The 26,475-nt window shown below is 50.5% G+C and overlaps 1 long non-coding RNA gene across 1 annotated transcript in view; it reads right to left on the bottom strand.

Moving 5' to 3' along the window:
• The window catches only part of LOC140396099 (uncharacterized), a 122,641-nt gene that overhangs the window by 64,467 nt on the left and 31,699 nt on the right, over nt 1-26,475 (bottom strand). The window contains exon 3 of the long non-coding RNA XR_011936449.1: nt 20,963-21,585. This is a non-coding gene — a long non-coding RNA (uncharacterized lncRNA). The remainder of the gene's footprint in view (nt 1-20,962; nt 21,586-26,475) is intronic.

Genomic DNA, 26,475 nt, shown 5'->3' with positions numbered 1-26,475 from the left:
GATTTGTTAGTGCTCTTTGGGGGGGTTTAAACTAATGCAGCAGGGGCATGGGAACCTGGATTGTAGTTTTAGGGTACGAGAGATTGAGAGTATAGAGGTCAGGAGCACAGATTTGACTTCGCAGGAGGGGGCCAGTGTTCAGGTAGGTGGTTTGAAGTGTGTCTACTTCAATGCCAGGAGTATAGAAAATAAGGTAGGGGAACTGGCAGCGTGGGTTGGTACCTGGGACTTCGATGTTGTGGCCATTTCGGAGACATGGATAGAGCAGGGACAGGAATGGTTGTTGCAGGTTCCGGGGTTTAGGTGTTTTAGTAAGCTCAGAGAAGGAGGCAAAAGCGGGGGAGGTGTGGCGCTGCTCGTCAAAAACAGTATTACGGTGGCGGAGAGGATGCTAGATGGGGACTCTTCTTCCGAGGTCGTATGGGCTGAGGTTAGAAACAGGAAAGGAGAGGTCACCCTGTTGGGAGTTTTCTATAGGCCTCCAAATAGTTCTAGGGATGTAGTGGAAAGGATGGCGAAGATGATTCTGGACAAGAGCGAAAGTAACAGGGTAGTTATTATGGGAGACTTTAACTTTCCAAATATTGACTGGAAAAGATATAGTTCGAGTACATTAGATGGGTCGTTTTTTGTACAATGTGTGCATGAGGGTTACCTGACACAATATGTTGACAGGTCAACAAGAGGAGAGGCCACATTGGATTTGGTTTTGGGTAATGAACCAGGCCAGGTGTTAGATTTGGAGGTATGTGCGCACTTTGGGGACAGTGACCACAATCCGGTGACGTTTACGTTAGTGATGGAAAGGGATAAGTATACCCCGCAGGGCAAGAGTTATAGCTGGGGGAAGGGCAATTATGATGCTATTAGACATGACTTGGGGGGGATAGGTTGGAGAAGTATGCTGCAAGTGTTGGGCACACTGGATATGTGGAGCTTGTTCAAGGAACAGCTACTGCGTGTTCTTGATAAGTACGTACCGGTCAGGCAGGGAGGAAGGCGTAGAGCGAGGGAACCGTGGTTTACCAAAGAAGTGGAATCTCTTGTTAAGAGGAAGAAGGAGGCCTATGTGAAGATGAGGTGTGAAGTTTCAGTTGGGGCGCTTGATAGTTACAAGGTAGCGAGGAAGGATCTAAAGAGAGAGCTAAGACGAGCAAGGAGGGGACATGAGAAGTATGTGGCAGGTAGGATCAAGGAAAACCCAACAGCTTTCTATAGGTATGTCAGGAATAAAAGAATGACTAGGGTAAGAGTAGGGCCAGTCAAGGACAGGGATGGGAAGTTGTGTGTGGAGTCTGAAGAGATAGGCGAGATACTAAATGAATATTTTTCGTCAGTATTCACTCAGAAAAAAAATAATGTTGTGGAGGAGAATGCTGAGACCCAGGCTATTAGAATAGATGGCATTGAGGTACGTAGGGAAGAGGTGTTGGCAATTCTGGACAGGCTGAAAATAGATAAGTCCCCGGGGCCTGATGGGATTTATCCTAGGATTCTCTGGGAAGCCAGGGAAGAGATTGCTGAGCCTTTGGCTTTGATTTTTATGTCATTATTGGCTACAGGAATAGTGCCAGAGGACTGGAGGATAGCAAATGTGGTTCTTTTGTTCAAGAAGGGGAGTAGAGACAACCCCGGTGAGCCTCACGTCTGTTGTGGGTAAAGTCTTGGAGGGGATTATAAGAGACAAGATTTATAATCATCTAGATAGTAATAATATGATTAGGGATAGTCAGCATGGCTTTGTGAAGGGTAGGTCATGCCTCACAAACCTTATCGAGTTCTTTGAGAAGGTGACTGAGCAGGTAGACGAGGGTAGAGCAGTTGATGTGGTGTATATGGATTTCAGTAAAGCGTTTGATAAGGTTCCCCACGGTAGGCTATTGCAGAAAATACGGAGGCTGGTGATTGAGGGTGATTTAGAGATGTGGATCAGAATTTGGCTAGCTGAAAGAAGACAGAGGGTGGTGGTTGATGGGAAATGTTCAGAATGGAGTTCAGTTACAAGTGGCGTACCACAAGGATCTGTTCTGGGGCCGTTGCTGTTTGTCATTTTTATTTGGCTAATGGTAAAGTTCTTGGATGTGTGGATGAGCAGAGGGATCTCGGTGTCCATGTACATAGATCCCTGAAAGTTGCCACCCAGGTTGATAGGGTTGTGAAGAAGGCCTATGGAGTGTTGGCCTTTATTGGTAGAGGGATTGAGTTCCGGAGTCATGAGGTCATGTTGCAGCTGTACAAAACTCTAGTACGGCCGCATTTGGAGTATTGCATACAGTTCTGGTCACCTCATTATAGGAAGGACGTGGAAGCTTTGGAGCGGGTGCAGAGGAGATTTACCAGGATGTTGCCTGGTATGGAGGGAAAATCTTATGAGGAAAGGCTGATGGACTTGAGGTTGTTTTCGTTAGAGAGAAGAAGGTTAAGAGGAGACTCAATAGAGGCATACAAAATGATCAGGGGGTTAGATAGGGTGGACAGTGAGAGCCTTCTACCGCAGATGGAAATGGCTAGCACGGGGGGACATAGCCTTAAACTGAGGGGTAATAGATATAGGACAGAGGTCAGAGGTAGGTTCTTTACGCAAAGAGTGGCGAGGCCGTGGAATACCCTACCTGCAACAGTAGTGAACTCGCCAACATTGAGGGCATTTAAAAGTTTATTGGATAAGCATATGGATGATAATGGCATAGTGTAGGTTGGATGGCTTTTGTTTTTTGACTTCCCATGTCGGTGCAACATCGTGGGCCGAAGGGCCTGTACTGCGCTGTATCGTTCTATGTTCTATGTACCATCGAGAATCACAGGGAGCGTTAGAAAGGTGGCATCAGATATTAAAGACAATTTGGAGGGCTTATTGTCAAGATTATCCAGAGGACTGGGACAAAGGGGCTTTGATGATAACGGCATAGAGATAATGGTTAGATGGCTTTTGTTTCGGTGCAACATCGTGGGCCGAAGGGCCTGTACTGCGCTGTATCGTTCTATGTTCTATAAAGGAATTCCATTCGTACCATTTGCAATTAGGGGTGCACCCAATGAGTCAAACAAATTCAGTCCTTTTGAACTAATTTTTGGTCATGAGGTAAGAGGACCACTTAAATTGATGAAGGAAAAATTGGTGAGTGAGCAGTCGTAACTTACATATTGGATTACGTGTCAATTTTTAGGGAACAATTAAATAGAGCAGGGGAATTGGCTGGACAACATTTAAAAGTTGCACAACATGTGATGAAACGGGTAGTGGACACGAAAGCTAAAGTTCGTAGCTTTCCCAGTGGAGATAAAGTTTTAGTATTGATACCAGTGGTAGGTGAACCTTTAAAAGCAAGGTTTTGTGGACCTTATCAGATTGAAAGGGGAATTAAGTGAGGTGAATTATTTGGTAAGAACGCAAGATAAAAGGAAAACTCACCGAGTGTGTCATGTGAATATGCTTAAGGTACTTTGAAAGGGAAGGAGAGCAAAAGGAATAGGTTTTAATAATTCTTACTCAAAGTGAAGAACCAAATCCAGATGACTTTGAATTTGACATCCCACAAATTAAAATGGAAAACGAGAATGTTCTTAAAAATTGGGATAAATTGTTGAGTTATCTTCCAGAGAAAAAGCGAACTGACCTGAAAGAGTTATTGCAAGTTTGTGGAGATAAGTTGGAACGTACTGAAATGGCTATAAATGATGTAAATGTGGGAAATGCTTTTCCAATTAAACAACATCCATATAGACTTAACCTTTTAAAATTTGGACAGGTTAAAAAAGAAATTGAAAGTATGCTTTAAAATGGCATAATTGAAGTGGGTTGCAGCCAATGGAGCAAAAGTGATGGTACTGAAACCGGACGGTACGCAATGATTGTGTGTGGACTAGAAAGGTTAATGCAGTTACAAGAACAGACTCTTCTCCTTTCCCACGCTTGGAGGATTGCATTGCGAAGGTGGGACAATCAGCTTTTATTTCCAATCTGGGTTACTGGCAGGTACGTTTATCCGAAAGGGCGAAGGTGATTTCAGCTTTTGTAACTCCAGGTGGTATGTACCAATTCAAAGTTATGCCATTTGGCATGAAAAACACTGCAGCCATATTTGAACGGTTAACTAACAAAGTGGTTTCAGGGTTACCCAGTTGTGCGGTATACATCGACGATCTGGTCATTTTTACTCAGACATGGAAAGAACATTTGAAGCATCTGATGGAGTTACTCGATCGACTTCAGAAGGCAGGTTTGGTGGTAAACCTAGCCAAAAGTGAATTTGGGAAAACTCAAGTCACTTTCCTTGGCCAATTGGACAAGGTGGAATGGTCCCACGGGATGTGAAAGCAAAAGTTATAGGGAGTTTCCAATACCTTCGACATGAAGGGAAATAATGCAATTTCTTGGCATGAGTGGATTTCACCGGATGTTTGTGCCAGATTTTCGCAGTGTGGTCGCTCCATTGACGGACTTGCTAAAGATGCGGAGCAAATTTCAGTGGGCAGGGGAGTCTCATCAGGCATTTAGGGCAGCACGGTAGCATTGTGGATAGCACAATTGCTTCACAGCTCCAGGGCCCCAGGTTCGATTCCGGCTTGGGTCACTGTCTGTGCGGAGTCTGCACATCCTCCCCGTGTCTGGGTGGGTTTCCTCCGGGTGCTCCGGTTTCCTCCCACAGTCCAAAGATGTGCAGGTTAGGTGGATTGGCCATGATAAATTGCCCTTAGTGTCCAAAATTGCCCTTGGTGTTGGGTAGGGTTACTGGGTTATGGGGATAGGGTGGGGGTGTTGACCTTGGGTGGGGTGCTCTTTCCAAGTGCCGGTGCAGACTCGATGGGCCAAATGGCCTCCTTCTGCACTGTAAATTCTATGATTCTATGATTTGACGACCTGAAGGCAGTGTTACTTTTGTGTTCGCCATCCCAAATTACACAAAACCATTCAAAGTGACTGTTGATGCAAGTGATGTGGGTGTAGGTGCGGTGCTCTTACAAGAAGACAACGAAGGACTAGAGCGGCCTATTGGTTATTTTTCAAAGAAATTAAATAAGCACCAGAAGGAGTATTCAATGATTGAGAAGGAGACTTTGAGCTTGGTGCTGGCTTTGCAACATTTTCAAATACATATTACCAGCAATTCGTCAGAAACAATTACATACACTAATCATAAGCCATTGATGTTTCTGGAGCGATTCCGGAATAACAATGCCAGACTGTTTCGATGGAGTTTATTGTTACAGCCATTTCATTTGAAAATAATACGTGTGGCAGGAAGAGAAAATGTGATAGCCGATGCTTTGTCACGAACGTGATGAAGAGAAGCAGGTTCGATGGAGGAAGAAGAACTAAACTGGACTATGTTATTATAAATGTTTGCGTGTTTTGTTTTGTTAAACAAAAAGTATATTTACTTTCAATATTTCTTAAAGGAAAATGAAGAGGTGAAAAATGAAACCACCTTGAAGTTGATTTATTTATTTTTCTTGGGGGGGGGGGGGAAGTGTCATGTGAGGGTCCCATTAAGAAAAGTGTATTTTATCAAATGGCTGCAGTGATGTCATTCTGTGGGTGGTGCAGGGCTCTGATTCTGTCTTTTACTTTCATTTTGAGCTGGAAGCTGCTTTGTGGCTCTGAGTTTTTTTGGTTTTGTTTTCAGTTGAGAGCTGCATTCAAACAAAGAAGGTGTATTTTTGGTCTCCCTTTGCATTCTAAAGAATGTCTCCATACCACTTGATAACTTCAAAGTAATACGTGTTTTCTATAAGGAACTCAAACTTTGTAGAAAAGGGGTGTTTGCTTATGGATGTTGTTAGGAGAGTTATTAAGTGTTACCTACAGAGTACTGTATCTGTTGTGTTGGTAGTTGATAAGATGTATGCTGTGTGTATATAAAATATTAACTCGATTCATAGAATAAACATTGTTTTGTTTAAAAATACTTAAGATCTCTGTTGCACAACATCTGGAAAGTGGGCCCTTGTGCTCCTCATAACCAAAATCCATTAAATGTTGTAGGTCAGGTGAACTCCATGATATACTTTGGTGTTCTCTAAACCCTCCCCCATAACACACTGCCTTTGCAGAGTCTGCACGTTCTCCCCGTGTCTGATTTGGTTTCCTCCGGATGCTCCAGTTTCCTCCAACAAGTCCTGAAATACGTGCTTGTTCGGTGAATTGGACATTCTGATTTCAGTATACCCGAACAGGCAGTGGACTGTGGTGGCCAGGGGATTTTTACAGTAACGTCATTGCAGTGTTAATGGAAGCCTACTTGTGACATTAATAATGATTATTAAAAGGACGCCTTCACTGTGGTAAATTATGCCCGGGGTTGGCCATATTTGCCCCAGTGCGCTGGTATGCATGGTTCCAGCATCCCTCCCACCTGTAGGACCGGGTGTGCCTTCCCAGTTGAGGATATTTTCCCAGCCTTGGTACTAGTGATGGCCCACGGCTGCACCCCGTCGTGGGCTTAAGTTACCTGTAGGCTCTGTCCACTGCTGGGGACTTGGGGAATCTTTCCTTTCCAACAGGTTTGCCCACCATCTGTGCCACAGACTTGTTGGGTTCTTGCCCTTAGTACTGTAGCCACCTGGGTTGGCCAACTCCCAACGTAAAAGGGAGAACAGCAAAGGCTGAAGGGAAATTCAGCCAACACAGGCAGAAACTAGCAGGTGCAAGTTTACTGTGTATTAAACTCTGCAAAAGCCCAGACAGCATCGACACAAGAAGCCATCTGCATAATAATGTAGCAACCTACATACAAATGAGCGAACCCCAGGAATAATCGAAACATTTGAGATAAACAAGGCCAAGCCAGACTCCTCGGCGCCAGCAGGAGCCAACAGAAAAGAGGTTAACGGACACCTCAAGACCGCCCATCGATCAGGGAACCGCTCCAGTATTGGAGAAGTCGAACCAAGCGATTGGAATGAAGTCCAATCACTTGAAACCAGGTATGGGATCCGCCCCGAAAGGCGGGAAGCCCCTTTACTATAAAGTAAAGCCCCCAAGTTCAAATCGTCCTTCTTGACAGGGTCACTCAGCAACGCGAACCAACCCTTGACAGTGACCTGTTCAGCTGCCGCCAAAAGACCATAAGGCTCAAGTCAACGCTCGCTACGAGATAGGCGCTCCTAGCTACCAGTCCACACCAGCTTTTGAAATCCGCAGACTCAGAACCCGAACGAAAGGCCATTTGTTCCCCTGACCTGGTGGGCCAGTCCGAAGCTAAGTATAGGCCTGTTAGTTGTAGAAGTAGCTTAGAAAGTAGCGTTTATGCATGAGTAGATTCGACGGTGTGTAAATAAATGTGCTTTGATTTGAATCTTACTAATTGGTGTATTGAGTTATGGATCATTACTTGAACTTGAACCTCGTGGCGGTATCGTAAAGATACCTGGCAACTCGAGAGCAAAGATTATAAAACAGCCAATTGAACCAACCAAAAGTTAGCTACATATTACTGGCGACTCCGCCGGGACCCGATCTAGAAGTGGCTTCACCACTCCGGGAGAACCCAAAAATTTGAATTAGAGATCCAATTGGGAACTGAAAACCACAAGTGTTCAAGCAGTTCTGATCAATCCTCATAATTAGGAAGTGTGTTAAATGCATGCGTAACTAACAGATAAGGTAAACTGATAGATTTTTTTTGTTGCGACAAAACTGTCGGGAGTTTGTATTCCGGAAAATAGCGAAAGCCGTACCCGCAATTACAGCACTGCCTTAATACCCCTTGTTCCAAATTTTAAGAAAGTATTCAGAGATGAAAGGTGGCAATGCAGGCAATGCAACGCCTCATGAACCCCAAAGAATTTGTGGTTGCAGCGACCAGCAGCAGTAGAGTAGGACAGTGTCACGTTTGGGAAGAGGAAATCAGGAAGTACCTCAAAGGGAAAGGATGGCCCCTTTGGAGCGAATTCTGTAACAATGAGGAAACAGGTCCCGGGGGTATAGGACATACTTGGTGGGAGAACCTGAGCGAGATTCACAAGAAGAGCTTAGGAAAAGCTCGCAAGCTGATGGCAATTGTGTCCTGCTTGGCACAATTGCGAGGCACAGAGGAGGTCGTTAGGATGCTCCGGAAAGAAATAGAAGGCATACATCGAATGAGCAAGGTCGAATCCAGTGAGGTAGAAAGAGAGAACGTAGAGTTAAGGAGGAAGTTGGCAGCAAAAGACGGAGAGGTGGATGATGCCAAGGGGGCACACCAGTCTTGTCTGACGCACCTAAGCAGCTTCCAGTCATAGTATGAAAAGGCCTATCAGGACACGCAACGTGCAGTCCTGGTATGAGAGGAAGCCGAGAAGCAGGTAGAGGCATTGCAGAGGCAGTGTAGTGACCTGAAGGCAGCATTAAGAGCACTCCATGCTGCCACCACGGAGCAAAGACAAAGCTCGTTAGACCACGCAAAGTGCCAGAAGCAGATTGCAGAACTGCAATCTCTGCTTTCAGTTCAAAAAGGATTCCAGGAAACCTTTGGATCACAGCTCTGGATCTTTGGAACCTTTGGAAGACGGCCCTGATTGGGAAGAATTGAGTGAGACAGCGCAGAGATATGTTCAGGGAACATGTGCGCAGGGAAAGCCCCAGAAGAGAAAAGCGCCCCAACCCCCCACAAAGCAGATAGTTCAGGCTCCAATGAACCCAGTCACCACCCACCGCACAGCCACATCGGACGACACGGAATTTCTGTACACTAACCCCTTAACAGTGACCCAATTATGGGACGCGTGCGATAAAATCAAATCGTTCCTCCCCACCTCAGACCCCCACCACTTCTTTGCCAGAGTAAAGCAGCAGGCGACCATGTACGACCTGGATGAGCGAGAGCATGTAAAGCTCACAGTTTTGAGTGTCGACCCTTCGGTCGTAGCAGCCCTTCCCGACCCACAGAATGTAGGAGGAGGCACCCTTGCAGAAATGCATACCGCGATCCTAGACGCGATCGGGTATAACAGGGGTGACCCCGTAGACGGCCTCAATAAATGCAGACAAAAGAAAACCGAGCACCCCACAGCATTTGCTGGACGCCTGTGGATCCATTTCGCAGCAGTTTTCGGAGACTTAGACCGCGCCCATTTGTCCCCAGACAACATGGCCAAATGGACCCGCACCCTTATCTCCCATGCCACAGAAACAGGACAAAAAGCTTGTGCGAATTATGATCCCTCAGAGGAGGCTCATAATGAGAAATGGGTTGTAAAAAGATTTGGAGCAATCTGTTCAAAACAAACCCACAAATAAAAATCCTGAGGAACAGCAGGAACAGCAGGCAGAAACAGACATACAAGCAGTTAAGGCACACCAGAACACCGCATGGGCAAATGAAGGCAAGAACAGCCCCCCACGGAAGCCACAGGAGTGTTACAACTGAGAAAATGCAATGCCCCACGAAAACCACAGAGTGCCCAGCAGGTAGGCACCCTGAATAAGAATAAGACAGAGCCCATACATAGTGTGAGCACCCGTTCAGATCAGACGGACCTGTACGGAACGGACTGACGGTGTTCGGGCTCCCCCAGTTGGGTCTGCGAAACCCTTTGGGATAGGTCCGGCCGACCAGTAGTTGCAGCAAAGATTCGGGGACAGCCCATCGAGTTTCTCTGGGACACAGGAGGGTCCCGCACCACAATAAATTCCTCCACCATGTTTCAAAAGGACACGTGGCCACCATCACCCTCAGCGGCTTTACAGGCCACTCACAGCAGGGACACATCACAGGCCCTGTACCCATTCAAATCGGCAACATCACCACCAAGCACCCCATAGTTTTAGTCGATCTACCCCACACAGCAGAACACATTTTAGGCATAGACTTTATGATTCCCACAACTTATGTGTCTGGAAAATGGCAAAATCCGCAATGCTCCCCATAGGAGAATATGCAAACAAAATTAGCGCAGTAGGCGAATTTTGGTTTGACCCGACTACGATTAGCACGGACAAGCAGGTTAGGGCAGTTTTACAAAAGAACAGGACAGCATTCGCGACCCACAAACACGACTGTGGCCGGATGACTGGTTCAGTACAAATCACAGGACCTGACCCTAGACCCCAAAAGCAATAGGGATTTCCCCAAGAGGCAGAGGGAGAAATCGTAAAAGTAATCGACAGCTTATTAGAGCAGGGCGTACTTAGATCAGTAGCCTCCACTAATAATGCCCCGATTTGGCCAGTGAGAAAGCCCGATGGATCTTGGCGACTGACCATCGATTACCGGGAACTCAATAAAGTCACCCCCGCAGCAGCCCCCACGGTAGCCACAAGTCCCGAGACCATGCTCAAGCAGGGACTCAATTCCCGATACTTTACGGTTTTGGATATCAGTAATGGATTCTGGTCCATTCCATTGGCAAAAGCGTGCCAGTACAAATTTGCCTTCACCTTTAAAAATCAGCAGTACAAGTGGACATGCCTCCCACAAGGATTCCGCAACTCCCCCTCCATTTTCCACCGACAGCTGGCAAATGGATTATCAAAATTTTCTCGCCCCGAATGTCTGGTCCAGTATGTAGACGACCTACTACTGCAGACAGACACCAAGGAAGAGCACATAGAGCTTCTGTCCGAACTCCTGTAACTCCTACAAGCAATTGGTTGTAAAGTCAACCCCAAAAAGGCCCAGATTTTGGAAAACAAGGTGATATATTTGGGTACAATTATCACGCACGGTAAACGCGAGATCGAGCATAAAATGATTGACTCGATTGCTAAATTGCCGCTTTCCCAGAACATTTCGGCCCTCCAGTCGTTTTTAGGACTGGTTGGCTACTGCCGAAACCACATTGATGGTTTTGCCAGCAAGGCAGCACCCCTCTCAGACCTCCTAAAGAAAGGGAATAGCTTCCGCAGCATACGGATGCTGTGGACTCGTTGAAAAGAGCACTCATAGCAGCCCCCGCATTACAAGTTCCAGACCCGCTTTCCCCCTATGCAATAGAGGTAGCAAGCACAGACCGCACCCTTTCGGCCATGCTCCTCCAGGAACGGCACGAACAGCTAAGGCCCATGGCTTATGCCTCCAGAGTTATAGATGCTGTGGAGCAGGGATTTGCAGCCTGTGAAAGGCACCTGCACGCAGCTTTTTGGGCAGTTCAGTATTTTTCTTACACAACCGGACTAAACCCCATCACAATCCTCACAGAATACACCCCCACCCAACTTTTACTGGACGGACGACTCAAGGACGGTACAGTTAGTCAGATTAGAACAGCCAGATGGACCCTTCTTTTGCAGGGATGGGACATCACTGTTAACCAATAACCTACAGTACCCCGGAACTCCCCATGAATGTGAAATTATCTCTCCACACCACAACACAGGCCCCTTTATTGCAAAAATACCCCCCAGAAAGATAGGTAGTTCAACCCAGAGCCTCAAACACACAGACACGTGCAAACCCATTAGGATATATGTGGATGGATCTTCCACAATATTAGAAGGGAAGCGCATAACAGGATGTGGCATTTACATCGAGGATGCGCAGGGACGTGCCCTAGAAGAAATAGCAAATAAACTTCCAGGACACTTAGGCGCGCAGGCGGCAGAACTTTCGGCCATCGCATACATAGTGGAACACCCAGATTCCTTCCCCAGCCCAGCAGACATATATTCGGACAGCCTCTTTGTCTGCAACAGCCTTACGGAATTCCCCTGTGGAAAGCAAGAGGATTTGTTTCCGCAGACGGAAAACTCCTCCCTTCAGCCCCATTGCTCCGCCACATTTTAGAAAAAGCACAGAACAGGACCTTTGAAATAGTTAAAGTTCGTAGTCACCATCGTTCCTCCCCCCCTGGAAATGTAAAAGCCGACGCACTGGCAAAAGCAGGTTCCAGGCACGGATATTTTTGGACACCCCCCGAAAGCGCACCAGTGAATGCAGTTCAGGACTCGCAGACTAATATCGAGGATTTAGTGCAGGCCCAGAAGCAGGATAGCAATCGCAGGGAGATTTTGAAAGGAAAATTTACAGCACCTTACGATAGGTTTAAAAATGCTCTGACCACACATGACGGTGTGGTGTTAAAAGACACCCTTTATGTGGTTCCTGAACAGGACAGGAATCAACTGATTTGTTTATTCCATGACAGTCATGGACATCAGGGAATTGATCCCACTACAGTCCACCTCAGGCAGCTCTGTTGGTGGCCGAGTTTAAAAGATGATGTAACTCACTACATTGAGAATTGCCTTATCTGTGCCCAGAACAACCCGGACAGGTACGCCAAAAAGGCTCAGCTCAGTCACACCCGACCCATTAATGGCCCCTGGACTAACCTCCAGATTGATTATATTGGACCATTGCCCCCTTGCAGGAATGGTTACAAATATGTACTCGTGGTGATAGACACGTTTACAAAATGGGTGGAAGCAGTCCCATCCAGAACGAACACGGCAAAGACCACAGCAAAGATTTTAACCCACCACATATTTACGAGATGGGGACTCCCCCGCAGGATTGAATCCGACCAAGGTTCCCATTTTATGGGACATGTCATGAAGAACGGCCTCACGATATCTGGCATTACCTAAAAATTCCACATCGCATACCACCCCCAGTCAAGTGGTATCGTGGAGCGCATGAATCGGACCCTAAAATCCACCCTCAGAAAAATGGTCCAGCAAAACAACACCACTTGGGATTCAGTCCTCCCCTTTGCGCTGATGTTTTGCGAAATACAGTTTCAACATCCACAGGTTACACCCCACACACTCTCATGACCAGACGCCACATGAAAGGCACAGAATTTTTATTAGGATTAGATTTGACCAGCCCCGAAGTGATGGCCCTCACACACGAGAAAGCAGTAGAACAATTAATGGTGAATGTTAAAACGGCTCAGCTAGCAGCCGCAGTGAAATTGGGGCACAAGAAAGAAACAGAGCAAGGCCTGTTTCGATAAGACATTGCATGAGACTGAGTCCAGTGCAGGACAGCAAGTCATGCTCTCCGTATACAACCCCAGCACATTCCTGTCACCTAAGTATTCGGGTCCGTACTCCATTGCGGACAAAGTAAGCCCTTCCGTCTACCAAATAAAGTACCCCAATGGAAAGACTGCGTGGTTCCATATCAACCAGCTGAAGGCATATGGATCACAGTCTAACCACGCACATCACGTCATGCTCGACGCAGCAGACCTCGCCCCGCCCACAGCCAACGTAACCCCAATACGTCCAGCCCAGCCACGGACTCAACCCCGACTCCACCCCCGAAATATACACTCCGCCCCGGAACGTCCACAGACTGCAGCAGCAGCGACAGCGACTGTGACTCGGACAATAGCTATAGCACGCCTCCCTATTATCCCCATGCAACAGCACCCACACCCAACAAATCTGACCACGATTCGAGTGATCCCTTCATGATCACTTTCCTAAACAAACGCCACCACCGACCACTGACCTACAATGACGACCCCGATTCCGTCCCCACAGAACTAGACACCATCTTTTGGCACCGAGATAATTCATACAGACTCGTCCGGAATGACGAGAGCGATCCCAAATCACACCATGCAGCCCTATCAGCCCTGATACACTCGAGAGTTTGGCATCCGGGAGAAGATGACGACTTTGAGTCTGACTCCCAAAACGAGAACCCCTTTGCGATTTGCAACCGATAACTGAGGTATCCAGATTATGTTTTAAAAAGGAACCGCTTGAGAGAAAACGGTGTTCTTTCTGATGGAACCTGCAGCATGTTTAATGTTGTTTGTACTAGTATTGTTAAATGTTGTATGTTAGACCGGAAATATTTTTCCATGGCCCCACGCCAGCACCCTTCCGACGCCCACTGGCAGTCAGAGAAACTAGTTTGTCCGGACGCTAGTTCAGAGGAACTAGTTTGTCCGCAGAGACTTGTTAATGTCCCAGACGCCAGTTCAGAGGAACTCGTCTGTCGACAGATGCACAGACCCCCGTTCATAACGGCCCTTCTGGTTCGAAGGAAGAACCAATACGGCAACCCCCCACGATGACTACATTTCTTGCCTGTTCTTGTCGGTTGCTCAGGCAGTGGAGAAACGGCATTGGGACCTGCCCTTCTTGGGAACCCCCCTCTGGTCAACTACACTCGGGTAGAGCACACACGGCATTGGTCGCCGTCCTACCCGGGGACTCCATCCAAATGTTACCCATTAGAACAAAGAACAAAGAAATGTACAGCACAGGAACAGGCCCTTCGGGCCTCCAAGCCCGTGCCGACCATGCTGCCCGACTAAACTACAATCTTCTACACTTCCTGGGTCCGTATCCCTCTATTCCCATCCTATTCATGTATTTGTCAAGATGCCCCTTAAATGTCACTATCATCCCTGCTTCCACCACCTCCTCCGGTAGCGAGTTCCAGGTACCCACTACCCTCTGCGTAAAAAACTTGCCTCGTACATCTACTCTAAACCTTGCCCCTCTCACCTTAAACCTATGCCCCCTAGTAATTGACCCCTCTACCCTGGGGAAAAGCCTCTGACTATCCACTCTGTCTATGCCCCTCATAATTTTGTAGACCTCTATCAGGTCTCCCCTCAACCTCCTTCGTTCCAGTGAGAACAAACCGAGTTTATTCAACCGCTCCTCATATGCCCTTTGTATCTCCTTTTTACGTCGGGAGTTGGCCAACCCAGGTGGCTACACACCCTCCTTGTGATCCTAACGCGAAGTGTGAAGGATCACATAACTGCGTTGTTCTTCATTCCCTGACCCGGCGAGCACTCTTCTATGGCCTCTACACTGACCATAACTATGCAAGAAATTTTTAACTGACAATTCTGAGGGGCGCTATGTATGGACCAGGCAACATTCTGGTAAATCTCTTCTGCACCCTCTCTAAAGCCTCCACATCCTTCTGGTAGTGTGGCGACCAGAATTGAACACTATACTCCAAGTGTGGCCTAACTAAGGTTCTATACAGCTGCAACATGACTTGCCAATTCTAATACTCAATGCCCCGGCCAATGAAGGCAAGCATGCCGTATGCCTTCTTGACTACCTTCTCCACCTGTGTTGCCCCTTTCAATGACCTGTGGACCTGTACTCCTAGATCTCTTTGACTTTCAATACTCTTGAGGGTTCTACCATTCACTGTACATTCCCTACCTGCATTAGACCTTCCAAAATGCATTACCTCACATTTGTCCGGATTAAACTCCATCTGCCATCTCTCCGCCCAAGTCTCCAAACAATCTAAATCCTGCTGTATCCTCCGACAGTCCACATCGCTATCTGCAATTCCACCAACGTTTGTGTCGTCTGCAAACTTACTAATCAGACCAGTTACATTTTCCTCCAAATCATTTATATATACTACAAAGAGCAAAGGTCCCAGCACTGATCCCTGTGGAACACCACTGGTCACAGCCCTCCAATTAGAAAAGCATCCTTCCATTGCTACTCTCTGCCTTCTATGGCCTAGCCAGTTCTGTATCCACCTTGCCAGCTCACCCCATTGCGGCCCATACGCACCTCATTTCGGCAAGTTTTGTTCAAAAAGTTTGTTTTGTTTCAGGTAACCCTTAGGTTGCCAAACCTCTGCTATTTACATCCTCAAACATTTGGATGGTAAATTGCACAGTCTGCGAGGTGGCTCGCACTGTTTCAGTATTTGTAAGTGTGTCTTGTCCTGAAATTCGTTTTTTGGAGAGAAAAAAATGAGGGAGTCACACATAGTGACCAATTATAAAGGGAGTAATTGGCACTAAAGGACAGACAGGCTATCATACGAGATATTAAACCAAGATAGTAACAGACACTATGCTTGATCCCACAGAACTCCAGAAGCTCCAGGACCAGAGAAGAGAAGAGAAGAGAAAAGAGAAAGAGGAAGAACCATGAGGACATCCTCCGTGTTGCTCATCACCATAATGGACATTTGGTTGCGTGAAATCGCGAACCCCCTGACCTTGGATGGGCCGAAGTCCCGCCCAGAAATTGCCTGTCCCGCCGGCGTAAATTAAAGTAGGTATTTACCGGCGGGACAAGGTGGCGTGGGCGGGCTCCAGGGTCCTGGGGGGGGGGGGGCGCAGGGCGATCTGACCCCGAGGGGTGCCCCTACGATGGCCGTCTGATTGGCGCCGTTTTGGCGGGCGGGCCTGTGCCGTGGGGGCACTCTTTCCCTTCCGCCTCCGGAACGGCCTCCACCATGGCGGAGGCAGAAGAGACTCTCCCCACTGTGCATGCGCGGGAAACTGTCAGCGGCCGCTGACGCTCCCGCGCATGCGCCGCCCCGAATGTCATTTCCGCGCCAGCTGGCGGGGCAGCAAACGCCATTTCCGCCAGCTGGCGGGGCAACAAACGCCATTTCCGCCAGCTGGCGGGGCGGAAATCCCTCCGGCGCCGGCCTAGCTCCTCAATGTCGGGGCTCGGCCCCCAAAGATGCGGAGCATTCCGCACCTTTGGGGCGGCGCGGTGCCCGTCTGATTGGCGCCGTTTTGGGCGCCAGTCGGCGGACATCACGCCGTTGGGGGAGAATTTCGCCCCAGATATGAATTAACAATTGACCTGGGTGAATTGCCTTTTGTGGAAGAGAGTGTTCTTGCCCTCAGGTTAGGTCATCAACTGACGTGGTGGTCAAATGCATTCTTACACGAGATATATTGTACAAATCAATCTTTATAAGTATTTGTTGATTTACTGATTACTTGTTCCAAAGAACCGCGCGTCATATGGCTTGGACTCAAATACAACCGTTTCAGGTGAGGTGACCAATCTCACTTTTATGTATTGTCCCCTTTTTCTCTGAGTCCCGAACGTTGGGTGGTCTTCTTACGGGATTGCTGGTCCTGCAGGTCTCATTGCTGGTCCTGCAGGTCTCATTCCTGGTCCTGCAGGTCTCGCTTCTGAGCCTGCTAGCGTCTCCCGTTTTATCCAGTTCTACCAACAAGAAGCTGCATTAGCCACTTTGACCCTGACGTGTTACCCGTTTTTTCTCAAAGCTAGCTTGCTAAAACAGTACACATTTGCTGTCCTTGCTCTCTTTATCTATCTGTGTCCAGCATTCTTAGCAATTATCGAGATTTCATGCTGAATGATTCTGATCACGCTTGCAAAGACATGTGGGGCGCGATTCTCCGCTCCCGCGCCGGTTGGGAGAATCGCCTGGGTCTCCAGATTTTCCCGCGACGCCGGTCCGACGCCCTCCTGCGATTCTCCCAAGCGGCGGGAACTGCCCCGTCGAGTTCCGCGCGGCGCAGGCTGGAGAATCGCACGAGACACCCAAAATGGCGATTCTCCGGCACCCCTGCTATTCTCAGGCCCGGATGGGCTGAGCGGCCAGCCCAAAACGGTGGGTTCCCCCCCGACGCCATCCGCACCTGGGGCGAAATTCTCCCCCAACGGCGCGATGTCAGCCGACTGACGCCCAAAACGGCGCCAATCAGACGGGCATCGTGCCACCCCAAAGGTGCGGAATGCTCCGCATCTTTGGCGGCCGAGCCCAAACATTGAGGGGCTAGGCCGACGCCGGAGGGATTTCCGCCCCGCCAGCTGGCGGAAATGGCGTTTGTTGCCCCGCCAGCTGGCGCGGAAATGACATTCGGGGCGGCGCATGCGCGGGAGTGTCAGCGGCCGCAGACAGTTTCCCGCGCATGCGCAGTGGGGAGAGTCTCTTCCGCCTCCGCCATGGTGGAGGCCGTGGCGGAGGCGGAAGGGAAAGAGTGCCCCTACGGTACAGGCCCGCCCGCGGATCGGTGGGCCCCGATCGCGGGCCAGGCCACCGTGGGTTCACCCCCCGGGGTCAGATCGCCCCACGCCCCCCCCAGGACCCTGGAGCCCGCCCACGCCGCCTGGTCCCGCCGGTAAATACCAACTTTAATTTACGCCGGCGGGACAGGCAATTTCTGGGCGGGACTTCGGCCCATTCGGGCCGGAGAATTGAGTGGGGGGTCCCGCCAACCGGTACGGCCCGATTCCCGCCCCCGCCCAATCTCCGGTACCAGAGACTTCGGCGGGCGGCGGGGGCGGGATTCACGGCGGCCAACGGCCATTCTCCGACCTGCTGGGGGGTCGGAGAATGGCGCCCCAGGCCACTGCCGGCGGGAACAGCGCGGGAACGCTGGGGGGGCGGCCTGCGGTGGGGGGAAGGGGGATCCAGCACCGGGGGGGGCCTCAAATGGGATGTGGCCCGCGATCGGTGCCCACCGATCGTCGGGCCGTCCTCTCTGAAGGAGGACCTCCTTTCTTCCGCAGCCCCGCAACATCCGTATGACATCTTCTTGCGGGGCGGACTCGGAGAGGATGGCAACCGCGGGTGACGCCAGTTTTGTGGTGCCGGCCGCGTCATGTATACGGCGCCGCCTTTACGCGGCGCCAAGGCCTGGCGCGTGTAAATGATGCTGCGCCGCTCTTAGCCCATTATCGGGCCCCGAATCGGTCGGGATAGGGGCCGTTTTGCCCCGTCGTGAACCTCGACGGCGTTCACGACGGCGCAAACACTCTGCCTCCATTTCGGAGAATCCCGCCCAAGCTGTTTCAAAGGCCTTCTGTGGTGTAAGTTTTCTACATTTTTCATCATACTTTGGAGAAGTTTAGCCTTCAGCCATGCGGCATCAGTGTCACATTTTGACCTCCCCTTTTTGGAATGAAGGAGTTGTAATTTCATTCTTGGAAATATTGGTTCGAGGTCTCCGCCACCAGAGATTCGGCGGGCCGGGAATCGCGCCGCGCCGGTTGGCGGGCCCACCCCTGCCGATTCTCCGGCCTGCGATGGACCGAAGTCCCGCTGCTGGAATGCCTGTCCCGCCAGCGTGGATTAAACCACCTTTTGAACGGCGGGACAAGGCAGCGCGGGCGGGCTCCGGGTTCCTGGAGGCTGATCTGGCCCCGGGGGGTGCCCCCAAGGTGACTTGGTCTGCGATCGGGGCCCACCGATCGGCGGGCAGGCCTGCGCCGTGGGGGCACTCTTTTTCTTCCGCCTTCGCCATGGTCTTCACTATGGCGGAGGCAGAGGAAACCCCCTCCCCTGCGCATGCGCGGGGATGACGTCAGCAGCCGCTGACGTTCCCGCACATGCTCAGGCCTGCGTCGCCCGGCGAAGACCTTTCGGCCCCGGCTGGTGTGGCACCAAAGGCCTTTCCCGCCAGCCGGTTGAGCAGAAACCGCTCCGGCGTGGGCCTAGCCCCTCAAGGTGAGGGCTTGGCCCCTGACCTTTGGGGCGGCCCGAAGCCAGAGTGGTTCCCGCCACTCCATCACGCCGGGACCCCCCCCCTCCCGCCCCGCCAGCTAGGGGAGAATCCCCTCCCCGATATTTGCAGATAATAATGATAATAATAATCTTTATTATCACGAGTAGGCTTACATTGACATTGCAATGAAGTTACTGTGAAAATCCCAGGCACATTCCGGCGTCTGTTCAGATACACAGAGGGAGAATTCAGAATATCCAAATGACCTAATGCCTAATAGCACGTCTTTCAGGACGGTACCGTGGGCAGCACGGTAGCATTGTGAATAGCACAATTGCTTCACAGCTCCAGGGTCCCAGGTTCAATTCCGGCTTGGGTCACTATCTGTGCGGAGTCTGCACATCCTCCCCGTGTGTGCGTGGGTTTCCTCCGGGTGCTCCGGTTTCCTCCCACAGTCCAAAGATGTGCAGGTTAGGTGGATTGGCCATGATAAATTGCCCTTAGTGTCCAAAATTACCCTTAGTGTTGGGTGGGGTTAATGGGTTATGGGGATAGGGTGGAGGTGTTGACCTTGGGTAGGGTGTTCTTTCCAAGAGCCGGTGCAGACTCGATGGGCCGAATGGCCTCCTTCTGCACTGTAAAAACTATGACTTGTGGCAGGAAACCAGAGCACCCGGAGGAAACCCACGTAGACACGGTGAGAATGTGTAAGCTCCGCACAGACAGTGACCCAAGCTGGGAATCGAACCTGGGACCCTGGCACTAGCCACTATGCTACCGTGCTGCCTATCTTGATCAATGGGAAATGCGCCTCAGGATATCCTGCAACAAACTGATCATGGAGTCCTTTCTTACAAGTCTATCCCTCAGATTATTCTTATAGCCAACCATTATTCAGTTTTGGTTTATAGTTAATGGTAGACTTCCGGGAGCCCAAATGCAAAATGTGTTCCTTCTACGACCACTGTTCACTTCTGTATTATTTCCTCTCGTGTTAGGAATACAGTTGATGATTCTGGCTTTGAATTTTCCCAATTATGGGGGAATTTAGCGTGGCGTTTCCACCTATCCTGTTTGGGCTGTGGGTGTGACGCTCACGTAGATACGTGGAGAATGTGCAAATTCCACACGAACAGTGACCCGGTGCCAGGATCGAACCCGGGTCCTCGGCTTTGTGAGGCAGCAGTGCTAACCACTGTGCCACTGTATTGCCCAGGAATTTGGCATTCGAAGATATGCCCAGTGAAATATGTTTTTACAAAATGTGAATAATTTATGCAAGTTCGGTCCTTTCCCGACTAATTTTATGAACAGTGCACTTGTTAAATTAAGACTCGGGCATAGCACCAATGTATCAATGAAGTCATGTTTAACAGTTTTGACCCCTCATTATTAAGAATATTTGATTGTTCTCGAGAGACCCTTTGCGGCACGCTTTGGGGAAAAATGCTTGGACCCTTGATTTTTTTATTATGGTAGCGGTAAAGTATGGAGGGCAATGTACGTACACGTCGTGCTTGAATTGATTATTTTTCCTGCTGATGTTCCACAGTGCCCCAGTGATCATGTAATCCCTACGGTGCCGGCAGAAGCCATTCAGCCCATCAAGTCTGCACCTTCTCTTGGAAAGAGCACTCTACCTTAACTCACACCATCTCTGCACATGATTAATCCACCTAACCTGGACATCTTTGGTCAATGAGGACAATTTAGTCGGCGTTTGAACCACTTGAATGAGTATATCTCATTGATAAAGATGATTGTCCCGTAACATTATGGATTGTGCCCTCACAGTTAACACAGAGACTCATTGCTACAATAACGGTGTAGTTATTATTCCTACCCACAATTACAGGGCCAGATGTACCTGTCGATTGTAGGCCATGAAGTCATATAAACTTATGTATATACGAACAAGGAGCAGGTGTGGGTCATTAAGTTTGAGGACTCCCAAAGCGAGTTTCACCAGAGTGAAAGACATTGTCTTGTCACTAATTCCAGGTCGGTCCTGTCATTCAGACAGCGTCTCATCAGCAATGGGGATGGACGAGACCAGAACATTGGCAGTCAGGTACTTGTCCACGAAGCTGGATACTTCAGAGCAGCAGGATTTCAGCATGGCCTTGAACATTTATGTTCTCCCCTCCTTCTGCCAAGTCAATATGCTGACTCACTGATCCGAGTGGCAAATCACACCTGGGCAAGACACAGGCATCAACGAAGCTGGTTTTATTCATATGATTCAGAAAGCAGCGGTCATTGAATCTATACAAGGTATCTGAGAAAGATGAGTAAAATCACAGTTAGATTCATTCAGAGCGTCAGGCAGGTCTCACAGTGGTGCATGTCATCTGACTGGCACCGATAGAGGTTGGCAGCACCGAAAGATGAAGGAGTTGTTGCATTTGCCAATGGTATCAACCGCCTCACTGTCCTCACACGACATATTGCTGCAGAACTTTCCACCTCCCTCACATAGTGCAATGGGACCTAGCAAAGAGAAAGGAAGTGTTACTTAGTGTAACAATCGGAAGCTCTGCGTGTCCATGTGTGCTTCAACTGAGTTATTGGGTGCAGGGACTTTGCAGATTACTCGCAGTGTGGTCCAACCAAGAAACATGGAACATAATTGTTCATTGTACACCAGGCTGTACTGGCCAAGGCAACTGCTAAGCAGAACCGTGAACACTGCTTCCAGCGGTAATATGGGGACCAGAACTGCTCACAGTTCTCCAAGTGTGGTTTACCTGCATGCTTACTTTCAGCAACAAATGCACAAGGACACCAAGGTCTCGCTAAGCATCCACCTCTTTCAATTTAGACCCATTCAAATAATAATCTGCTTCCCTATTTTTTGCTACCAAAGCAGATAACCTCGCATTTATCCACATTATACTGCAATTGCCATTCACGTGCCCACTAGCTCAGCCTGTCCAACTCCCGCTGATGCATGTCTGCATCCTCCTCACACCTCACCCTCCCACCTAACTTTGTATCATCCGCAAATTTGGCGATCATACAAAAGAACAAAGAACAAAGAAATGTACAGCACAGGAACAGGCCCTTCGGCCCTCCAAGCCCATGCTGCCCGACTAAATTACAATCTTCTACACATCCTGGGTCCGTATCCCTCTATTCCCATCCTGTTCATAAGACCATAAGACCATAAGACATAGGAGTGGAAGTAAGGCCATTCGACCCATCGAGTCCACTCCACCATTCAATCATGGCTGATTTCAACTCCATTTACCCGCTCTCTCTCCATAGCCCTTAATTCCTCGAGAAATCAAGAATTTATCAAATTCTGTCGAAAAGACACTCAACGTCGCGGCCTCCGCCGCCCTCTGTGGCAATGAATTCCACAGACCCACACTCTCTGGCTGAAGAAATTTCTCCTCATCTCTGTTCTAAAGTGACTCCCTGTTATTCTAAGGCTGTGCCCCCGGGTCCTAGTCTCCCCTGTTAATGGAAACAACTTCCCTACATCCACCCGATCTAAGCCATTCATTATCTTGTAAGTTTCTATTAGATCTCCCCTCAACCTCCTAAACTCCAATGAATATAATCCCAGGATCCTCAGACGTTCATCGTATGTTAGGCCTACCATTCCTGGGATCATCCGTGTGAATCTCCGCTGGACCCGCTCCAGTGCCAGTATGTCCTTCCTGAGGTGTGGGGCCCAAAATTGCTCACAGTATTCTAAATGGGGCCTAACTAATGCTTTATAAAGCTTCAGAAGTACATCTCTGCTTTTATATTCCAAGCCTCTTGAGATGAATGACAACATTGCATTTGCTTTCTTAATTACGGACTCAACCTGCAAGTTTACCTTTAGAGAATCCTGGACTAGGACTCCCAAGTCCCTTTGCACTTCAGCATTATGAATTTTGTCACCGTTTAGAAAATAGTCCACGCCTCTATTCTTTTTTCCAAAGTGCAAGACCTCGCACTTGCACACGTTGAATTTCATCAGCCATTTCTTGGACCACTCTCCTAAACTGTCTAAATCTTTCTGCAGCCTCCCCACCTCCTCCATACTACCTGCCCCTCCACCTATCTTTGTATCATCGGCAAACTTAGCCAGAACGCCCTCAGTCCCGTCATCTAGATCGTTAATATATAAAGAGAACAGCTGTGGCCCCAACACTGAACCCTGCGGGACACCACTCGTCACCGGTTGCCATTCCGAAAAAGAACATTTTATCCCAACTCTCTGCCTTCTGCCTGACAGCCAATCGTCAATCCATGTTAGTACCTTAAAATAAGGGCCATGGGCCCTTATTTTACTCAGCAGTCTCCCGTGAGGCACCTTATCAAAGGCCTTTTGGAAGTCAAGATAGATAACATCCATTGGCTCTCCTTGGTCCTATTTGTTATCTTTTCAAAGAACTCTAACAGGTTTGTCAGGCAAGACCTTCCCTTACTAAATCCATGCTGACTTGTCCGAATCCGACCCTGCACTTCCAAGAATTTAGAAATCTCATCCTTAACAATGGATTCTAGAATCTTGCCAACAACTGAGGTTAGGCTAATTGACCTATTATTTTCCATCTTTTTCCTTGTTCCCTTCTTGAACAGGGGGGTTACAACAGCGATTTTCCAATCCTCTGGTACTTTCCCTGACTCCAGTGACTTTAGAAACATGGGGCGAAATTCTCCATTATCGGCGGAAAGTCCGCCGATCGGCGCAAAAAACGGCGCAAATCCCACTTGCGTCACGTCATAAAAATGGGCCGATAGTCTGCGGCCCGAAATGGGCTAGCAGCGACGTAACGGGATCCACGCTTGCGCAGTGGTTCACGCCGTGCAGCGTCATACGCGCTGCACGGCGTGACGGCTCATAAGGCCGCGCAGCTCCCCCCCACCCGACCGGAACAGCCGACCGCAACACCCGACTTGATGGCTGGCCGTCGCTCAGCCCCGAGGTTCGAGTCACGCGATGTGGAGGCGCTCCTGGACGCGGTGGAGCAGAGGAGGGACGCCCTGTATCCCGGGCACGGCCGCAGAGTTGCCCCACACCACAGCCGGCGTCTGTGGAGGGAGGTGGCAGAGGCCGTCACCGCTGTGGCCCTAACACCACGGACAGGCACCCAGTGCCACAAGAAGGTGAACGACCTCGTCAGAGCAGGCAGGTTGAGCCTCCCCCATATCCCCCATATCCACCCTCCCCATATCCCCCCTCCCCATATCCCCCCCTCCCCCATATCCCCCCTCCCCCATATCCCCCATATCCCCCCTCCCCCATATCCCCCATATCCCCCCCCCATATCCCCCCCCCATATCCCCCATATCCCCCCTCCCCCATATCCCCCCTCCCCCATATCCCCCATATCCCCCCTCCCCCATATCCCCCATATCCCCCCTCCCCCATATCCCTCATATCCCCCCTCCCCCATATCCCCCCTCCCCCATATCCCCCATATCCCCCCTCCCCCATATCCCCCATATATCCCCCCCTCCCCCATATCCCCCATATCCCCCATATCCCCCCTCCCCCATATCCCCCATATCCCCCCCTCCCCATATCCCCCTCCCCCATATCCCCCCTCCCCCATATCCCCCCTCCCCCATATCCCTCATATCCCCCCTCCCCCATATCCCCCCTCCCCCATATCCCCCATATCCCCCCTCCCCCATATCCCCCATATATCCCCCCCTCCCCCATATCCCCCATATCCCCCATATCCCCCCTCCCCCATATCCCCCATATCCCCCCTCCCCCATATCCCCCCTCCCCCATATCCCCCATATCCCCCCTCCCCCATATCCCCCATATCCCCCCTCCCCCATATCCCTCATATCCCCCCTCCCCCATATCCCCCCTCCCCCATATCCCCCATATCCCCCCTCCCCCATATCCCCCATATATCCCCCCCTCCCCCATATCCCCCATATCCCCCATATCCCCCCTCCCCCATATCCCCCATATCCCCCCCTCCCCATATCCCCCTCCCCCATATCCCCCCTCCCCCATATCCCCCCCTCCCCCATATCCCCCATATCCCCCATATTCCCCTCTCCCCCATATCCCCCCTCCCCCATATACCCCATATCCCTCCCTCCCCCATATCCCCCCATATCCCCCCTTCCCCCATATCCCCCCTCCCCCATATCCCCCATATCCCCCCTCCCCCATATCCCCCATATTCCCCCCTCCCCCATATCCCCCCTCCCCATATCCCCCATATTCCCCCCTCCCCCATATCCCCCCTCCCCCATATCCCCCATATCCCCCCTCCCCCATATCCCCCCCTCCCCCATATCCCCAAGTGAATCCAGCCCTAACCTTAACCTCTGCAATGCACGCGCAACCGATGGCGTGCATTCATATACCTGCCTAACACTGTTGCCTTTTACCCCTGCCACCACCCCGACCCCCCCCCCCCCCAGGAGAAGCGCGCACACAACAATAGGGAGCATGTGAGGACTGGAGGAGGGCCCGCTGATGAGAGGCCACTGACCGTACACGAGGAAAGGGCCCTGGAACTGGCTGGCGGACCTGAGGACCGGGAGGTTGCTGATGCAGAGGTCCGGGCCCCACGAGCAACTGAGCCACCAACAGCCCGTCCCCATATCCCCCCTCCCCTATATCCCCCTCCCCCGTATCACCTGATTACTGCCTGATGTCTAACCATGCATGCTTCATTGTGTATCGCAGGACCAAACGTCCAGGCACCCATCCCCGCAGATGCAGACCGCCCGCAGGATGCCCCTCGGAGACCACAGGAGACAAGGAGACCCGCACCCTCCAGCATGCGACGCCCGCAGGATGCCCCTTGGAGACCACAGGAGACGGAGAGACCCGCACCCTCCAGCATGCGACGCCCGCAGGATGCCCCTCGGAGACCATGGGAGACGGAGAGACCCGCACCCTCCAGCATGCGACGCCCGCAGGATGCCCCTCGGAGACCACAGGAGACGGAGAGACCCGCACCCTCCAGCATGCGACGCCCGCAGGATGCCCCTCGGAGACCACGGGAGACGGAGAGACCCGAACCCTCCAGCATGCGACGCCCGCAGGATGCCCCTCGGAGACCACGGGAGACGGAGAGACCCGCACCCTCCAGCATGCGACGCCCGCAGGATGCCCCTCGGAGACCACAGGAGACGGAGAGACCCGCACCCTCCAGCATGCGACGCCCGCAGGATGCCCCTCGGAGACCACGGGAGACGGAGAGACCCGCACCCTCCAGCATGCGACGCCCGCAGGATGCCCCTCGCACACCACGGGAGACGGAGAGACCTGGAGCAACAGGGAGACGACACCCCCGTCACGTGCGGGAGCGACCACCCAGCGATGAGGGGGGCAGCCACAGGCCCCTGTCACATCCGAGCCAGGACACCACTACCCAGGACACCACTATCCAGGAAACCCCTACC

Source organism: Scyliorhinus torazame, chromosome 19 (assembly GCF_047496885.1).
Source record: "Scyliorhinus torazame isolate Kashiwa2021f chromosome 19, sScyTor2.1, whole genome shotgun sequence".
In the NCBI taxonomy this organism is placed as follows: Eukaryota; Metazoa; Chordata; class Chondrichthyes; order Carcharhiniformes; family Scyliorhinidae; genus Scyliorhinus; species Scyliorhinus torazame.
The sequence above is the reverse complement of the archived record's forward strand: the minus strand, read 5'-3'. Positions and strand labels throughout refer to the sequence as shown.